The following is a 12,028-nucleotide window of genomic DNA, read 5'->3' as shown; positions in this document are numbered from 1 at the left end:
TAAACCTCTAGCAGAAAGATGCATCTTGTTTTGTTTTACATCTCTAAATTGCAAGCTCTTACAGGCACAGGTTCCTAGCTATTGTTGGAATAAATGTGATAATGATAAGGGAAATAAGAAAAAGTAGTGGAGTGGGAATGTCCCAGCAGAATGGAACATTGATGTGATTCAAATAGTGAAGGCTCTGCTATCGCTGATACTTTGATCTGTTTGTATCTTGTGGTTATGTCTAGTCTAGGACTTTGGTTCTAACCTAATCACTCTGTATCTGGTCTTTTTCTGAAATTCATCTTAAAAGGGCAACATCACTGCTAGTCTTCCTACTTCATGTTTCTTCTTTCTTTCAGACCAGGTAGTTGCTAATAAAATTTCTCAGTCTTCAGGAGTCTTCACTTGGACAGTATAAGTAGTATTGTCAAAATTAAATACAGTATTTCAGCACTAAATTTCTGGGAAGATACTTCTGTATATTACATGTACTGGTGTATTATTCATACTCTTATAAGTATGCAGAACATGTTATTTTGAATGCATTTGTAACTTTGTCTTAATTGATCTTTTTTGCCTGTACTCTTAGATGTGTATGCAATTTGTCGAATGTTTCCATTTCACTTAACAGTGTGGTACAAGTGGTTCTGAAGACTGACGGACAAATGGGGAATTAAGAAGTTGGTTAAATAGATCAGTTAGTTAAGCTAGAATAAACCGGCAACACAGACCTTAGTTAATCAAACAGTAAGCATATTAGAACTAGATTTTGAGGATAGATAAACCCCTGTGCTCAGTTTCTGAAAGGTAAATGCTTATACTCTATAATACTCCTTTAAAGTTGGTGTTACTTCTTCCATGCTGGTTTCAGTGACCTTTTTCTTGATGTTTTCGATACCTTTCCAACGGTGGTGACATCTGAAAGTTGCCACTACTTAAAAGTTAACTGATAATCTTGTTTCAAAGATGAAATCTTAAAGCATCATTACATGACTATTACTTGCATGAAAATGCATTTTCCTTAATGGTTAATAATGTGCTAGTTAAGGGTACATGGTCAAAACAAGACTTCGTTCTTTGAGTGAAAGACTAGCATATGTTGTTTCTGGATGAAGTTGAGAAAGAAAACTGTGTATTTTACATGACTGATCGCTTCTAAATTAGGTGCAATATTTATTTTGGCTGGATGGAGAGTAAGCAACAACTAATAGCTGTAAAGTAGTAAACTGAGTTGCTTTACTTTCATCTTACACAGAATATTGTGAAGTTCCCATTAGTGGGTAAGAGAAATCATCAGCCAGGTCTCTGCTGGGCAAACTTGAATGTTTAATCTCTGTAAGTATATAAAATATAAAAACCCCCAGAATTTCATATTTGCTGCACAGCATAATGTTTTCTATTTCTTAACGTGCTTTCTGTTTCCGTCTTTGCTCGCTCCCCTGGTTTTAGGGTATCCATTCTGGATGTGGTGGGCACATCCTTCTACTAATGTTCTATTAGATGCTTCTTGCAAAATTTCTCTAAAATATAGAGTGAAACAAGATGTTTAAGGAATGATCCCGTGTGTGCTCCGTCTTCTTGTGTGTCAATAGTTGTTCAGAATGAGGCATACTTTCAACATGCTTTATAAAACAGGTTGAACAGAGTTTTAAATTGGATATATTTATGCTTGAAACTAAAAGCACATGTGCCAGTATTGAAATTCTAGCTAAGCCTGTTAGAGCTAACAAATACATTTTAATTGAGGTTTTTGTGCATCTTATCTGGAGGTTTTTTTAAGACTGTAGGCTAAATTCTGCATTAGAGTACATGCTAAGTCTTGTTCTGGGATGCAAGTGGGCAACTCCTAATGGAATCTTCCTGGAAGCTATGTTGCCCCATGTACGTGCTTTGTAGTATCCAAATTCATCCTCTCTAGCACTGTCAGATGTTTTAGAACCCTAGTGAAATTAAGGATGCTTTGGCAGTGTTTCAGTATCTCAGTTTTAGAAACCTGTAACTGTGTCAACTTTAACTGGAATTGGAAACAAAGTCATTTAGTTGTGTGGTGCTGTTGGAGGACTTCCTTAGGAGTTGTATTTTTTTCCTTACAGAACTATTTACAGCAATGTTGTGGAGTGAAGAGTCAAGTATCCTATAAATAACAGTAATTTGTAACCAGCAAATAAAATAAATGTTTTGAAGTTTAATGTATATATTTAAAGAAATAGATCTTGCTTTCTGTTGTTGTTTTTTTTGTTTGGTTTTTTTTTTTTAAAATTCAGTAATACATTGCATCAGGCCTTCATAATTTGATCCTATAAATTTTTCAGACAGCTGGATTATTGATGCTGTGAGATGCATTGATTATCTTTATCAACCACTGCATAACTCATAGATATACTGTAGTAAAATTGGCTGTTCCTCAATATGTTCAGGTACTTCAGGGTGAAGAGTTGTATGTCAGTGGCTGATCAGCCACAGTAGTAGTTTTTGTTATAGACCTGACTGATCTTGTGTTATTAAGGGGAATAATTTAGTAGCCATTTTACAATTCTCTTGCATTTTTCAAAGTATTGTTTGTCTGTCAAGGGTAGTAAAGTATTAAATCTTTTTACGTTTGAGAGCTGTCTGTTTTAGAGTTTTCATAAAATATTTCACTGGACTGTTCCTTTATTATGAGATACTGCTTTTAAAACAGAGATTCTATACATAGCAGACCATACATTGCCATCTTCTAGACCCATTTTTTTCCGCAGCTTTGTAGCTCATTGCATTTTACTGATATCTGTGCTTGATTTGTTGTTTGAGATTTTCCCTTTTCTCCCCCCCCCAACCCCCATGATTCAAACATTCAAAAGAAATAGTATACAAAAGAGGAGCTTTGTCAGGAACTCAGAAGTTCAGCAAATAGCTAGCTTTTGTACTTTTATGTAGGGCCTCCTCCTCTCCAAAAGCAAACTTATTCTGGCCAATTTTTGTCAAGGCTCAGGTAAACTAGATAAATTTCAATAAATAAAATAGTATTGTAACCTCTGCTGTTCAGGCTGAGGAAGCAGGTAGTTCTCTAAATGCTCATAATGCTTACTCGATGAAAAACAAGTCTTTTTGACAGTCTGGTAGCACATTTGTTCCTCTGACAAAATGCAGTTCTCTCTCTCTCTCTCTTTTTTAAAATAGACATGCAATCCCTGCCCTGAAAAGCTTATGCTCTGCTTTTTTTTTTTTTTTTTTTTTTTTTTAATAGAAGGAGTTGTAACAGAATGGGATGAAACTACCAGGATTCAGTTTAGGTGGTATGGTTGAGTTAACTTGCTAATTTAGAAAGAGAATCTATTATGACTTAAATGAATCTAACTAGAACATTTCAAACTTTAAAACAAGCTTAATGGTTGCATAACATTCACATTAATAGCTCTTTCTTAGCTTCTTCCCATGATCAGTTAAGGCATTTTTCAGCTAATAGATCTGAGACCACAGGCGCACATATTAGTGGTTTGTTCAGATCTTGTAATACTGCTCCTGGGAAGTGTGTGCCTGTGTGTACTCATGACCTTGACGTAGATTGAATCTCCGAGCGCTCTGTTTCTCCCCCACCTCCTGCACCTGCTATATCATGGTCAATTGATAACAAGAATAATCGGTTGTGAATTGTTAAATGAAACATGTGGGAAGTGTGGCCAAAAAAATGGCATCTGGTTCAGCAGTGTCTGATCTGTACTAGCTAAGTATCCTCTTATGGCTTTGTTATGAGGCATTTAATTCTGGGGGTGAAGGTGAAGTTTGGTTTTTTGCGTGTCGTCCACCCCCCACCCCCTTGCTGTATTGGTTGCAAAATGGTTGAGAGAGATTGAGAGAGAGAAATCTTTTACTCGAGAAAACATAGTGAATCCCTTCCTCTCCAGACTTTTGTTTCCTGACTGTGAAACAAAACCTTGTTGATTTAATTTGGATCTAGATTAATATGAAAAGTTAGTTCTGAAATACATGCATATTGATGAGAATATTCAGGGTTCTTGTCCTGCAGTTGATCCCAAACAGTATCTGAAGCTTCATTTAGGTATTTAATATCATGTTCTTTTCTTGGTTATGGCATTTATCCTTTTGCAACGGTATCCCATCTTGAGGGGACCCCTCAGATCCTTTCTCCTTTACAGTCTGTGCAAGGAAGGGATCCAGGCTTACTCTATTCTCTTTGCCATGCAAGGAGAGCTGAGTGGATGGAGAAATTAAATTTGATGGTGTTTGGTGCCTACAAGACTAATGTTTAGTCCCTGATGTATGTGTAGTGAGGGTGGTCCTTATTAAATACAGGTCTGCTGAAGATGTGTTGTGGAAAAGTTATTAGGAGAAATAACCAGAAAATAAACTTGCTTTGCTTAGGATGTACAGGGCTTCATGGATGTGCTAGGCAGTGTTCCAGGTTTATATGGATCTGGGTAATCAAAGAAGATTTAATATTTGTGGGGACTTCTTCACTGGTGGGAAAGGAGGTCATATATCCTCTTTTGTTAAGGTAATGAAAACAGTTCCTACATTTTCCTTTCTTGTGCTAACTTTTTTATTTTAATAGTGACTGAGGTAGCTTTGGTCTGGTCTGCTTTGAGAAAGCATATTCCATATGTGAAATTTTCTAGGATAATTAAACAGAAGAAAAAATTTGGGTTAAGTGGATAAAAGAATGCTGCAGTTCAGTTCTCTTTCTCCGTTAATATCTTAATCTACAAGTTCCAGATTTCTTGTGCTGCAAATAAAGAGTTCAACTGGGAAATGACATTTATGATGCCACTCTTAATGTTATTATGGGAACTACCCAAATTGAGGCTTGTCTGAGAAGGCAATAAAACAAATATGCCATTATTTTTTTGACATAAGAATTACTTAATTTTATATTGTAAAAATTCAAGGCAGCCTATGACATGTGACCTTCACCTCCTAGCCGTGTGAGGAAACACACTAGAAATAGTATTAAAGATAGGTCTGAGCAACATAGTAATTTTCCTGAAGTATATATTTTCTTTTTTATATCTTTTCTATTTATTTTCTTAAATAGAATGTACAGCTGCTTTAGTGGTGCAGAAGTTAGTCTGAGCACTGCTTTATCAAGTGGATTTTAAGGGAAAAAAATCAATGGGGTCACCTGCAAGCCTGTTTGAGGCTGTTGAACTGAAGTTGTTCATGTTAGACTGGTGATAGTGCTGGAGAAAAAGCTTTCTTAGTGTGTGAACTTTAACCATGTTCTTAAATAATCAACTTGCCATCTGTTGCACAAGCCACAAGTGTAGTTCTCCCCATCTCAAAATTCCTAGTAATGATAGAACACACTCAGGTGTCTGAGAGGGAGGCACTCCTGTTCTGCATCACTCTGTAGAGTGGCCATCTCTGTCCATTCTTTATTAGAGGAAGCCTTGAGGGACTTTCGTACAAGCTGGGTGCCCAAAGTTGGATAGTATGAAAAATCTCTGTAGGGAGGCCATGCTTAGCCTCTACTTGCCTATTCAGTTATGGCTTCTTCCTTTTTTTTCAAAGTTGGAGCTCAGAAGTGTTGAGATGAACTTTGCTCATTTATAGGGAGGAAACAGAAGATTGACTCCGCTGTGCATTTCTCAGAAGAAAAGCTCTGGGCGCTTCCATGAAATATTGCGATGCATAGTCTCTTCTCAGGCCTAGACAAACAAAACAGAATAGATTGCAGATGCGTCTGTAGTGTTACTTATGGTGGAACATCACAAAGTTAGGTCCTCATGCACAGTAGATCTTTACAGTAGTCCTCCTTTAACACATTGATCTGTTGAACTGGTTTGTAGTAGCTTTGTTCAGTGTCTGCTTCTGAAGGAACTTCAAAAACATGAGACCACAATCATCCAGGTAAATAACTAAGTTTTTACAGGGTTAGAAAAGTCATTATTTTGAAGTCCAGAGCTTTGGACTCCCTCGATCTAGAGCAGACTTGTCAGCCATGTCATCTGGGCTTTAGGGCTTCTCTTCTGGTCTCGTCTTCTACTTGTCTTAGAAGGTGGCTGTGGGAGTTGAATTGCTGGTGGTGCAGGAGGGGCCAGGAGCTTTGTACTGCAATAGGCAGCAAGGACTAGTTTTTGGGAGTGTGCATGGATGGCAGTTGCTCCTAGAAAAAGCTGCTGGATTTTTTTTTTTTTTAAACTGCTTTGGCAGCAGTTCAGTGGTCTGTGTTGAGCTGCGAACAGATGGAAGATGTGATCAGCTGTTGGGGCAGTGTTTGCTGCTCTAAATAGCTGTTCCTTGTCTTCTCCAGGGAAAGGTAGCACGCTGGATAGAAGTGTCCGGCTGGCAGCCCAGGGGACTTCAGTGTTCTAGATCTAAATTTTCAGATGCCCGTCTCCATTCTTCTAGATATTAACTATGCCTACGCTATCAAAAGTGTTAGTTTACTCATGGCTTGCATTGCAATGTCAGCATTGCTCACTTTGATCCGTAAGTCTGTTGTTGCTCTTTTTGGAAATAACAGCTTCTCTGTTTAAGTTAAAGCAAAACCAAACAGTGTAGAGAACTGGGCAGTGGTGGGTTTATGTCCCGAATCTGTGAATATGCTGAAGAAGTAAGCTTTCTAAAGATTGTATATAAATACACGCATCACTAGCATATAAAACTCTAGTGATTGATCTCTGTTTATTAAATATATGATTGGTATGTTAGCTATAGTAATTTAATCCAGTAGTTGTCCTGTGAAAATGTCAAGGGCTCCATGCACCCATAACTATCTGCAGTTTTCTGAATTAGGAATGTAAACACTGGTAACTTTGTACTAAAAGCCTTAGCATAGACTTAGACTTCTGTGGACAACAGTGAAATAATTGAGAGAGGTGTTTTGGTGTAGTTCTCTTTTTCCCTCCCCTTAAGGTCTCACTCACCTCCTTCAGGAAATCTGCAAGCACAGCAGAAGTAACCGCTGAAATTATTCCCTGAAGAGGGTATTGGAGAGTAAAGGGTACAGTTGTAGGCATGTTCCTCTACAGCATCAGAAGCTGAAGGAGGTTTACAGTAATGGGAATCTCATTTAGTTATAACACTCGGAAAGCTGTTGGGAAGGGGGTAACATGCATATGGCATGTTGTGTTAGGACCACCCATCTCCTGAGCCAGCTTTCATCTAAAATTGGTCCTCTAAGCTAATATATGATCTGGATTCATGGTAGTAATCTGCCTCTCAGGTGGACTTAGCGCAGCTGTGTGCTAGCATGGCTGTCTAGCTTCTGCCAGAGCTGGTGCATAAGTAACTCCAAGTTAGTGTTCAGCATTCTTTCTGTACCACCAGCAGCTATTTAGGAGCTGTAAACATGGATATTTACCAACTAGACCAACATCTGAACAAAGCCCTGAAACAGCACCTGGACGTACTTTGTGTGTAGCAAAATACTGCTTTCTCAGGGACTGGTCTTTTTTGGTATACTTTTATTCTCCCCATCTCTCAGAAGAAACAGGTGGCAATTACAGATCTGGTAAGTTAAGAGAAGTCTGTGGTTAGTGAATGAGGATGAGGTCTTTGGAAGGATAGAATGAAACTACAATGGCTTTTTCCTTCCTCCTGGATGATGTAGGAGATGAGTTAATGTGGATGAGGAGAGAAGGAGCTGTAAAAGAGCAGGCATTATTGATATTACATGAAATATTCTTAGCCTTTTGAAATGGGCAAGTGAGTTCATGAAAGACAGACTCTTGAACATATTAACTGAGCATGACATTATATAACTTTTTTTTTTAACTTGATGAATAAGTTTTGGTCATGTCCTTATAGGTTTTTAGTGCCTGTCATTAGTGACATCTAAAAAACTTAATTATATCAGCATTGTAAGGTGAGGGAAAGAAAAGAAGGCTGTCAATTGAATCCTGCTCCTGGAAGAAGCCTGTTAATGCAAGCCATGACTCTCTCAAATCTATGTATTTCTTTATTAGGGTGTATCTCATTGTAGTGCTGAGATTTGTTGGGAACTATATTAGATGTAATGTACATGTGATGTTCTGCAAAGTGCTGTAAGGCTCTACCTTGACTCCTGTTCTGCTTTAAGCTTTGTGCTGTCAGACTGCATCAATGACAGCTCCTTACAAACAAAAGAAGTGGCTTTAGGCAGGGGTGCCAGACTTGAATGCACTCTGCCACCCGCTTCTTCTTTTTGAGGCTTTTTTCAAAGAGAGAACTAGTGCAAACAGCTGTATGTTGATGGAGTTGGGAGTCAGTGCACTAACTGGGCACTGCAAACTTCTGTATTTTGGGACTAAAGTAATTTGCTTTTAAACTAAGATGATTATTTTTTTGAAAGCCAAAGCTTGTTTTCTGGTTGTTTTTTTTTTTTTTCTGTTTTGTTTTTGGTTGTGGTTCCACCCCCACCCCCCCCCGCCATGTGCAGAAGTAGTAACTCTCAGAGCAGAATTCTTCCAAAGCTGGGAAGGTAGTGCTACTACTGAATTGTACACAAGGGTAGTTCAGCTATTTTCAAATATTAACTGTTTTTTTCCATTGATCTAGGTGCAACAAACTAAGTGTGATTTAAAATATCTTGAGGTAAGGTGTTTGCACAGGGAGACTTTGGTTAGTTTGTGATTATTACAAGAAGTTATGGAACCTCTTTCAAATTCTGGAACCATATTAAACCCAATAGTTGACTATTTCAAACTTGTTGTAGGGAATATTTCACAGAGATGGATGTGAGGCTCTGAATTTGGATAACACTAATATTGATGCAAGCCCAGAGACCCTTTCATGGACAGATGCGTGAGTGAGAATGTGTGTATGCATGCTCATACATGTGTGTGCATGTATCCAAGCTTTTTAAAACATGGCATTTTTGAATGTGGATTAATAATGTTGCTATGTAAGTGTAGGCATGAAGTAAATACTTTGTACGTGTGCATGTACATTTTTTTTGGATTAGAAGAGTCCAAAGAATGTATGTTAGGGCTGCTGATAGACAAAGAAGTGCCCGAGTAAGTGTGTAAAGGTTCGTTGCCACACTGGGTCTCATAGTGAAACCAGTCATCAGGAGCAGAAGAGTTTGCCTTAAAAAGCAGTTCTGAGCCACAATACAGTTTTGCCAGCCTTTAGTGTTTAATTGGTGTGGAGTTAATGACCAAAAGATTTCTTAATTGCTGTAATGCTTCCAGGCTGCTTATCTTCAGTAAGCTGCTGCCACAACAGATGGCAAGTTAGTGGTTTAGCTGAGGGTCACTAGAAGTTTTTCACCACTTTATTTTAATGGCCATAACTTACCTATGTGGCTATAGATAATGTGTAGTTGAAACCCAAATCTTCACCGGAATAGGCTTCAGATGCATTAAGGTTTTATTTTGTCACTCACCAAGAGATAGAACATTCTTCTGCTGTCAGAAGAAACTTTGCAGTTTTATCTGTGTGATAATCTTTATTTTATCTTTACTTCTTTTTCCTGGCTACTCCCAAGATTCATCTCCACTATACTGTCATTCTCTGCTTCTTTTCAGGGAGTCTGCGGGGAATTGTACTGGTGTCTGCTGTGATTTGAGACAGCTTGCAGGAGCAGCCTGAAGCTGACTGGGTTTTTTTGTCAGTGTCATAACTGGTGAAGAGTCTGAACCACAGGAATGAGAGTGGATGAATTTAAACTTCCATAATTTTCAGATATACATTGCTTTAAAAAAAATTTTGTATGTTTTCAATGGAAAAAAATTATAATGATTTCTTCTGTCCTGAAAACAGGCTACCATACTTGTACAGTATCCTCTACTAGCTATAAATCTGAAACCTTATGTAGGAGGAGGAGGAACTTTGTACTGAGGACCATTGCATAGTAACTAAGTTAAAAATTAATTACTATTTAATGTTTTCGGAAGTGCTGTTGTTGGCAACCTAGCTTACTGGTTTTCAGAATTACGGGGAAATCATGACACTTAATCATGCACACTTTGAATATTATTTAGACTGCTTGTTGCATGTTTTTTTTTTTTTAAACTTCATGGCTGTATCTTATGTCTTCCTAATAAAAATGAAGAGGAATATTCTTTTGTTGATATTTAAAGTCATTCTGAGCCTATGTTTTCATTTTTAATGAGGTGAAAAATCTAGTGATTGTGTGAGGTTTAGGGGATTGTTCTGGTCCCCAGGAATTTGTTAAAACATTACTAGTAATGGTCTGTAAGAATTTATTCCTTAAGTACAAGCAGAGCTTTCAGATAGAAGTCTGAATGTGTGCTTGCCTTTGTGGCTTTTGACTAAGGACATAGGAATGAATATTTGTGTAAATGTGAAGCCAGTTCTGAAACAAACTTTGAAGTCAGCAGCTTGCACCTAATGATGTTACCTGTTAGTGAGATTGACTCATCCTCTCAGTCAATAAGAGATTTCTGATAATTTGACAGCTAAGCTGAAAAAGTCTGTGGTAGTCTGTGTCTGTTTTCTGTTGAAGCCTAGAGGATCCTAACCAGTGTTAGGCCTTCCTTATACTGAAGACACTAAAAAATCTGTTAAAGAAAGTTACTCCCAACCCTGTTAATATATATGATAGTCCTGAGAAAGTAGACATCCCTATCATTGGCTTTTTCCATGAAGTCTTGGCTTGGCAAAATGGCTGATACGTAGTGTACAATGTTGTTATATGAGGATACTTGGAAGTATTGCCCTAATATTAAAAAATCATTCCCAAATAATTGTATTTTTACATTTTAATTGTTTTCCCAAGTTAGGGATGAATTCTTCTGATGAGAAAATAATTTTCTATGGTTTCTTTGTGACTCATGTATTTCCTTTGTTTTTGTAGCAGGAAGTTAGTCTTCACTGTTTTATTTTGCTTGCATTGTCCTATCTGTAACACTTCTGCCACAAATATATTCTTTTGTGTAGTTTGCTTGAGTAATTTAACTTTTTGAAGTTACATGCAAAGGTTTTTTTTTTTTTACTGTTTGTCTTAACTCATGATCAGCAAAAAAAGTTGGTGCAATAGAGTCTGCCTTTACTGATGCTTTTAAGGCTTTGTAATTATGATTAGAAAATTTTTAGTGTCCTTGTCTTAATCTTTTTCACTGCAATGGATATTTTGTAGGGTGCCTGTCTGTGACATGAGGGAGTTTGGATAAGTATAGGAATAATCTATTAATAAGTGTTAGTACCTGGTCAGGGAGGTGTTACATCTTTCTTTTGTAGGTGTGTCTGCTTAGTGGGGTTTACTGGGGTTTAGTGGAGCACGAATCCCTCTCATTAAACCATGAGAGGATCACTGGAAGATGTCATCTTTCTGGCACCTGTTTCATCTGCCCCTCCAATACGTTGTTGTGATTCTTCCTTTCCTCTTAAGCAAAATTTGATTGACACTAGTGAACAGGGAGGATGACTGTAGCTCCTCTTTCTGGAAAGCCAGCCCTCTTTGTGGTAGACATCCTCATCTAGTTGGCCTACTTGAAAGGAAATGACATTGGATAGGCTTAGAACTCCACTAATGCTAGAAAATAGTGGTGGGAAAGGCATAAAGGATGGCTGTGTGTCCCACTGCTACTCTGTGCGTTTATCCTTCTAATTAGGCTGTCTTTTTTTTTTTTATCTTCTTAATCACACTTTTACTTGTTGCACCTTGATGAGAGAGCATGCATTTGGGTGACTGGTGAGCAGGCACTGAGCAGGCAGGCAGTGTGAGCACAGCGGTGTATCACAAGCTGGGTAGCTACCAGGGAAGTTGAGCTTTGTGGCCCTTTTTTTTTTTTCCTTTTGCGAATTGTCTTAGGTAGACTCTACTGATTATAGAGCTTTTTATCTTTTAAAATATTAATGGACAACAGTATTGGTAATTATCTACTTTGGTACATATTAAAAGGTGGATGATTTGTCTGAAAAAATACAATTCATTTTCTTTAAGGTTGATTTTTTTTGTTTGGGGATTTTTTTTGTTTGGAGGGGTTTTGGGGTGGGGTTTGTTGGGTGGGGTTTGTTGTTTGGTTTTGGTTTTTTTTTTTTGGTAATTGCAGTCTAGGAAGCAGGCATAAATTCAAGTAACCATCTCTTGGAGCACTCCTCATAACCATTCTAATTTAACTATGCTTGCTTTACCTTTTAAATCTCATGCTAG

At 37.7% G+C, this 12,028-nt stretch overlaps 1 protein-coding gene across 2 annotated transcripts in view; it reads left to right on the top strand.

Annotated features, from left to right (window-relative positions):
- Window positions 1–12,028, top strand: part of FAM193A (family with sequence similarity 193 member A) — an 81,782-nt gene that overhangs the window by 1,866 nt on the left and 67,888 nt on the right. The gene's annotated exons all lie outside the window — the stretch shown is intronic.

The sequence above is a fragment of the Haliaeetus albicilla genome, chromosome 1 (assembly GCF_947461875.1).
Source record: "Haliaeetus albicilla chromosome 1, bHalAlb1.1, whole genome shotgun sequence".
NCBI classification, from domain to species: domain Eukaryota; kingdom Metazoa; phylum Chordata; class Aves; order Accipitriformes; family Accipitridae; genus Haliaeetus; species Haliaeetus albicilla.
Note: the sequence above shows the minus strand (reverse complement) of the source record. Positions and strands in the feature narration are given on the sequence as shown.